This window comes from Oncorhynchus gorbuscha, linkage group LG03 (assembly GCF_021184085.1).
Source record: "Oncorhynchus gorbuscha isolate QuinsamMale2020 ecotype Even-year linkage group LG03, OgorEven_v1.0, whole genome shotgun sequence".
Classification (NCBI taxonomy): domain Eukaryota; kingdom Metazoa; phylum Chordata; class Actinopteri; order Salmoniformes; family Salmonidae; genus Oncorhynchus; species Oncorhynchus gorbuscha.
Window position 1 is genome coordinate 96,626,026 of NC_060175.1, and position 8,039 is coordinate 96,634,064.

The 8,039-nt window shown below is 41.3% G+C and overlaps 1 long non-coding RNA gene across 1 annotated transcript; it reads left to right on the top strand.

Moving 5' to 3' along the window:
• The first annotated feature begins 653 nt into the window (after positions 1 to 653).
• Positions 654 to 6,082, top strand: LOC124032317. Its single transcript, XR_006838255.1, has 3 exons — positions 654 to 779; positions 5,145 to 5,734; positions 5,943 to 6,082. It is a non-coding gene; the product is annotated as an uncharacterized LOC124032317 (long non-coding RNA).
• Positions 6,083 to 8,039: the final 1,957 nt, after the last annotated feature.

An 8,039-nucleotide genomic window follows, 5' to 3' on the forward strand; every position in this document is an offset into this window, starting at 1 on the left:
AAAGATCCGTTTGGGAGCCAAATGAGCCGGCTCTTTTTGGTGAGCTGAGCCGAACGACCCGGCTCACTGAAAAGATCCGGAAGCCCATCACTAAACGGCAACCATCTCGCGACCCGGGTATTCAGTCAATCAGCGGCCGCCGCTACCACTGAGGCTAACACATTAATATTCGTGGTTCAAATTTTCTGGGATTTAGCTACATGTGCATAAAATATGTTTAACAATATATATATATATGTTGCAATGACACCGTTTGGTTGGCCTGCATATAAGCATATTTTAAGGCAGCCTCCACTGCAAAGTGGACTGGACGTTACGATGGGGGTGCATGCGTAAATTCACTCTGGAGTTCTAGAGGGAACTCTCAGAGTGTGCTCTGGGCGTTCGTAAATTAATACATTATTCTGCGCTTTTCCCCACTCAGACGAGAGTGCTCTGAAATCGGAGTGAATTAACGAACGCGCCCATTGTGTATGACGAGTTGAGTTCACCAATCATGGTGCTCTGTTGTGTGGCGCGCACTCAACGATCAATGTTGGGAGTGCGTCATCAAATGTAACAGTTTTTGACCGTTTGAATAAAGGCTTCTCGTACCAGTTTGTCAATGTAGCTAGCTAGCTAATTAGCGAACGCCTGGTCGAGCCGTATAGCTAGCAACATCTGGCTAACGTACTTTGCTAAGATGAACTCCTGTGCCAAATTGTTCATTTTGATAGCCATCGCAGGAGTTTGTGTTATCTTGTATTTGGCCACTTTGGAGGAACATGATACAACAGACCGTGAGTTGCTAGCACAGTGTTTAGTAAACAAACATTCCTTGGTTGATATACCTGTATTATACTCGGTGTATTATATACAGTTGAAGTCGGAAGTTTACATACACTTATGTTGGAGTCATTAAAACTCGTTTTTCAACAAACTATAGTTTTGGCAAGTCGGTTAGGACATCTACTTTGTGCATAACACAAATAATTTTTCCAACAATTGTTTACAGACAGATTATTTCACTTATAATTCACTGTATCACAATTCCAATGGGTCAGAAGTTTATATACATACACTGCCTTTAAGTTGACTGTGCCTTTAAACAGCTTGGAAAACTAGAAAACTAGAAAATGGTGTCATGGCTTTAGAAGCTTCTGAAAGGCTAATGGACATAATTTGAGTCAATTGGAGGTGTACCTGTGGATGTATTTCAAGGCCTACCTTCAAACTCAGTGCCTCCTTGCTTGACATGTTAAAATCAAAAGAAATCAGCCAAGACCTCAGAAAAAAATGTAGACCTCCACAAGTCTGGTTCATCCTTGCGAGCAATTTCCAAACACCTAAAGGTACCACGTTCATCTGTACAAACAATAGTACGCAAGTATAAACACCATGGGACCACACAGCCATCATACCGCTCAGGAAGGGGACGCATTCTGTCTTCTAGGGATGAGCGTAGTAGAGGTCGACCGATTAGGATTTTTCAATGCCGATACCGATTATTGGAGGACCAAAAAAGCAGATACCGATTAATCGGCCAATTTAAAAAATATATATAGATATTTTTTAATGCATTTGTAATAATGACAATTACAACAACACTTATTTTAACTTAATATAATACATCAATACAATCTATTTAGCCTCAAGTAAATAATGAAACATGTTCAATTTGATTTAAATAATGCAAAAACAAAGTGTTGGAGAAGAAAGTAAAAGTGCAATATGTGCTTTGTAAGAAAGCTAACGTTTCAGTTCCTTCCTCAGAACATGAGAACATATAAAAGCAACCTTCGTCTCTCCCTAGCCAGTACAGGAGTTGTAGCTATGATACAAGATAGTAACTACTAATAATTGGATACCACGAAATTGGGGAGAAAAAGGGGTAAAAAAAAGATGTTTTAGGTTGTAGTAATTATAGGACTATTGGATGTTCTTATAGTCACTTTAGTATTGCCAGTGTAACAGTATAGCTTCCGTCCCTCTCCTCGCTTCTCCCTGAGTTCGAACCAGCAACACAATGACAACAGCCACCACATTGAAGCAGGGTTACCCATGCAGAGCAAGGGAAACAACCACCCCAAGGCTCAGAGCGAGTGAAGTTCGAAACGCTATAAGCGTGCGCTAACTAGCCAGACATTTCACTTCGGTTACACCATCTCGGGAGTTGATAGGCTTGAATCATAAACAGCGAAATGCTTGACGCACAACGAAGAGCTGCTGGCAAAACGCACGAGAGTGCTGTTTGAATGAATGTTTACGCGCCTGCGTCTGCCTAGCACCGCTCATACAAGTACTTAGATACTTGTATGCTTGTATGCTCAGTCAGATTATATGCAACGCAGGACACGCTAGATAATATCTAGTAATATCATCAACCATGTGTACTTAACTAGTGATTATTATTATGACTAGTGATTATGATTGATTACAAGATAAGTTTAATGCTAGCTAGCAACTTACCTTGGCTTACTGCATTTGCGTAACAGGCAGTCTCCTTGTGGAGTGCAACGAGAGAGAGACAGGTCATTATTGCGTTGGACTAGTTAACTGTAAGGTTGCAAGATTGGATCCCCCGAGCTGACAAGGTGAAAATCTGTCGTTCTGCCCCTGAACGAGGCAGTTAACCCACCGTTTCTAGGCCGTCATTGAAAATAAGAATGTGTTCTTAACTGACTTGCCAAGTGAAATAAAGATTAAATAAAGGTGTAAAAAAAATACAGATTTCCGATTGTTATGAAAACCGGAAATCGGCCCTAATTAATCGGCCATTCCGATTAATCGGTCGACCTCTAGAACGTACTTTTGTGTGAAAAGTGCAGAACAACGGACCTTATGAAGATGCTGGAGGAAACAGGTACAAAAGTATCTATATCCACAGTAAAACTAGTCCTATATCGACATAACCTGAAAGGCCGCTCAGCAAGGAAGAAGCCACTGCTCCAAAACGGCCATAAAAACGCCAGACTATGGTTTGCAACTGCACATGGGGACAAAGATCGTACTTTTTGCAGAAATGTCCTCTGGTCTGATGAAACAAAAATAGAACTGTTTGGCCATAATGACCATCGTTATGTTTGGAGGAAAAGGAGGGACGCTTGCAAGCCGAAGAACACCATCTCAACCTTGAAGCACGGGGGTGGCAGTATCATGTTGTGAGGGTGCTTTGCTGCAGGAGGGACTGGTGCACTTCACAAAATAGATGGCATCATGATGCAGGAAAATAATATGTACATATTGAAGCAATATCTCAAAACATCAGTCAGGAAGTTAAAGCTTGGTCATTTGCGGTCTTCCAAATGGACAAAGACCCCAAGCATACTTCCAAAGTTGTGGTAAAATGGCTTAAGGACAAGAAATTCAAGGTATTGGAGTGGCCATGACAAAGCACTTACCTCAATCCCATAGAAAATTAGTGGGCAGAACTGAAAAAGTGTGTGCGAGCAAGGAGGCCTACAAACCTGACTCAGTTACACCAGCTCTGTCAGGAGGAATCGGCCAAAATTCACCCAACTTATTGTGGGATGCTTATTGTGGAAGGCGACCCGAAATGTTTGACCCAAGTGAAACAATTTAAAGGCAATGCTACCAGATACTAATTGAGTGTATGTAAACTTCTGACCCACTGGGAATGTGATGAAAGAAATAAAAGCTGAAATATCACTCTCTCTACTATTATTCTGACATTTCACATTCTTAAAATAAGGTGATGATCCTAACTGACCTAAGACAGGTAGTTTTTACTAGGATTAAATGTCAGGAATTGTGAAAAACTGAGTTTAAATGTATTTGGCTAAGGTGTATGTAAACTTCCGACTTCAACTGCATTCACTCTTAAACACCTGTATTATTTAATGCCTATACAAACTAAATCATGATTCAATACAATGTTTTAGCCTATTCAAAATATGCTGATGATATGCCTCTAGTTGGCCTTCAGCTTGAGGGGCTAGACGTTGATGATCTCGGACCACGATGCACATATTAATGACTGAAATCACGTAGATGACAGGGTGCCCTTCAGTCTTGTTAATGCTGATGATGAATGTCTTTCTCTTCATGATGATCATGGTTTTAGACCAATGATGCAACACATAGGAACTTATAACTGCAGTAGTACAATAACACTTTTGTACTTTGATCTGGAGAATGATCTGCTCATGATGGGGTATTAATCCTGTTTTTAGTGTGGTGAAGCCAAAGACAAATTTCCACAATGCGTGGACATTTTTCTAAATCTATAAGGGACTCAGATAAACTGACGTAGCTAGCCTAATCCTAATTCTGCTCCATTACTGGTATTTATGTTTTTGTTGCCATAAACAGTCTTAATCAAGAAATAACTTGATCATGGATTGTCAGTTAAGTTACATGCTGACCAGACCGGAAACGTCGTGTGCGCGAGCGTCGCAAAATAAACGTAGAAATACATGTTATTCAATTATTGCACACACACTGCTCGCGTGCGCCAACGAGCGTCTGCGATGCCAAGGGCTAAAATAGAACTCCTTTCTATTTCTGACGCAGATCGGGCTGAAAGTCCTGCCGCTCCCATCCCCTCATTGGTTTATAGAAGCAGGTACCCACGTGCCATCTCCTCATTGGTTATACCCACGTGGGTGATTGAAAGACCAACTGTTTTGCCAGTAGTCGTGGTAATACTATGAAAGTTTTGACGCGATCACCATATAAATTCAAAGATGAAAAAGCCTGGAAGGAGAGATGACTAGAAAAGATTTGGTTAACCGTTTTGTGTGTGGATTAATTTGTCGGAGTAGAGGACCTTGTGCAGTTCAGGTAAAATAACTCAATGTTTATGTCCCAGGACAAATTAGCTAGCAATAGCAAGCTAACTAGCTAAATTTCCATACATGTTTAATGCTTTTCGACCTGTCCCAAAATGAATGTAATTGGTTCAGTTTGTTTTGCTATTTTAACCTGCGTGTCGTGATCGTGTTTGGTGTAGGGGGACAAAATACATTTATGCACGATAGCGCACACTCGCAGCTGGTTTGGGTTCTGTGTAAGGCCTACTTCTGTGGTAACATTTCCCCAGCCCCATCAGCTTTATGTACCAGGTATTCATGTCTTCAAATGGTGTGGCTGGCCATTAGGCTGAAGCACAAACTCAGGATTGTGGTTCTTGTCTTCGTATTTAGTGAATTGTGGAATGAGACCAGAGAGACCATCAACGATGATGCCATTTGACTATGATGATTATGGTGGTGGTCGGTTCGTTGGTGGCACTCCAATTGACCCTAGTATTTGGCCGTGGCAAGTCTCCATCATGCACCGTCCGACCGCAGCAGATCCTTTTCATCATCACTGTGGAGGAGCCATCATCAGCCAGGACTGGATACTGACAGCTGCCGTATGTGTTCATGCACCACAGCATCGGTATATACCACAGCATATATTAAGTCTACCGTTTAGCTACTTTAGCAGTTGTCTTTTTCCAAAAAATTTCTTTGCCCTTTTTGTTGCAGCCTTTCAAGCAACCTTATAGTCAAAGCTGGGACCACGGATACAAACCACAATGACGCGAACACACAGGAAGTACAAATTGAGAGGATAGTCCCGCACAAACTTTTTAATCCTATCACACTGAGATACAACATTGCACTTCTGAAGTTGAAACCCCCCCTTGTATTCAACACCTTTGTGGATGAAATTTGCATCCCAGATAATTCCAATGTTGAAGAACATCAGTATGGTATCTGCCACATCACAGGCTATGCAGGGCCCAATGGTAAGTCTTACAACAAAATAACATGGTTTACATCGTCAAAGTATAGCTGGCCATATAGCCTACTGTAGGGGGTTTGAAATGGTCAGAAATGATGGTCATGGGAAGAGCAGGTGTCCTTAATGTTTTGTATACTCAGTGTATTAAAAACAAAAATATAACGTATAAGCCTTTAACACAAATTACGGTTAACCTATTTGCTCTTCGACAGCAAACACCAGCATTTTACAAGAAGCAGAAGTGAAGAAAATTGGCAATCCCAGGTGTAACATGCCTACCTGGTGGAACTACAAAGTGGCTAGGGACATGTTTTGTATGTCTCATCCCAGTGGCATGGGTGGTCCTGATGGTTGTGAGGTAAACAGAGGCCGATACAACCTGTTACATTCAGACAAGAGATGTGTCCCCAATGGCACCCCTTTTGACCAGAGCCCTGGGGTGCCATTTGGGACACAAACATGTCCTACATTTTGTTTAATCTCTGACATTTTAGATAACATGTTAGTTAGGCAAAAATATAAAGTGTTCTTTTATTTCAGCTCTTGAAACATCTCAGAAATGTCCCATACGCACAAAAAGATATCAAATGTTGTGCACACATTTGTTTACATCCCTGTTAGTGAGCATTTCTTTAGCCAAGATAAATCAATCCACCTGACAGGTGTGGTATATCAAGAAGCTGATAACACAACATGATCATTATATAGGTGCACATTGTGCTGGGGACAAAAGACAACTCTAAAATGTCCAGTTTTTGTCACACAAAGCAATGCTACATATGTCTCAAGTTGAGAGACTGTGCTATTGGCATGCTGATGGCAGGAATGTCCACCAGAGCTGTTGCCAGATAATTGCATTTTTATTTCTATACCACAAGCCGCCTCCATCGTTTTAAAGAATTTACACATGTCAACGTTGTGAACAAAGTGCCCCATGGGGGCAGTTGTGTTCTGGTATGAGCAGGCATAAGCTATGGACAACAAACAAAATTGCATTTTATTGATGGCAAATTGAATGCACAGAGATACCGTGACGAGATCCTGAGGCCATTGTCGTGCCATTCATCCACCGCCATAACTTCATGTTTTCAGCATGATAATGCACAGCCCTATGCAACAAGGATCTGTACACAATTCCTGGAAGCTGAAAATGTCCCAGTTCTTCCATAGCCTGCATAATCACCGGACATGATTCCCATTGAGCATGTTTGGGATGCTCTGGATCGATGTCTACAACAGTGTTCCAGTTCCTGCCAATATTCAGCAACTTTGCAGAACCATTGAAGAGTAGGACAGTATTCCACAGGCCACAATCAACAGCCTGATCAACTCTATGCAAAGTGGATGTCACGCTGCCCGAGGCAAATGGTGGTCACACCAGATACTGACTGGATTTCTGATCCACGCCCCTACCTTATTTTTAAAGGTACAGAATCTGTGACCAACAGATGCATATCAGTATTCCCAGTCATGTGAAATCTATAGATTAGGTCCTCATTTATTTCAATTGATTTATTTCGTTATATGAACTGTAACCCAGTAAAATCTTTGAAATTGTTCGATTTATATTTCTGTTCATTTATGTTGTAAAAATCCATGTTATGATAATGAATATTCTTCTAAGAAAATCACCTCCCGAAAGAACATGAATCCCAAAGTCACAAAGTAGTTATGTTAAGTTTAAATGTTTGCTTATCGCTTGTTTTTCCTCAGATGAATCTTGGGGGCCCTGTAAGCTGCTTCATGCCTGCAAACAACCGCTACTACATCTATGGGGTGCGGGTGTATACCCAAGACTGTGGTGTGCCTCGGCGGCCCAACATTTACCTCAAAGTGAGCAAGCATTTCTACTGGATTCAAAGAGAAGTTGGGGACAGCGCCCCCCCCATCCTTGCACCAATTCACAGTCGTTCTTTGGCCATGTGCTTTTTGCTTTCCAGCTTAGCTAAGGTGGTGATTTGACAGTTTCCACACCAGTTACATGTGACATTTTATTTATTAATTTAATTTGAGAGCAGTCTAAATATTTTTAACTAAACATATGATACTATAAATAAAAAGTATGGAGGAAAGGATTTGAGCGCTCAGACAACACAAATGAAGCTGACACCCCCCCCACAGGGGCAGGGAGCAGCACCAAAGACACCAGTCTTGGAGGGGTGGGGTGAATAGTAGAGACAGTCAAAAGTTTGCCATGCAACACCAAGGTAGATGCTACTGTACGTAATGACTTTTTTGTTGATGCAGACTTTTTTGTTGATGCAAATGTTGTGAAAAGCTGAAGTTAAGCCAAGAGATCTAGAAAACAC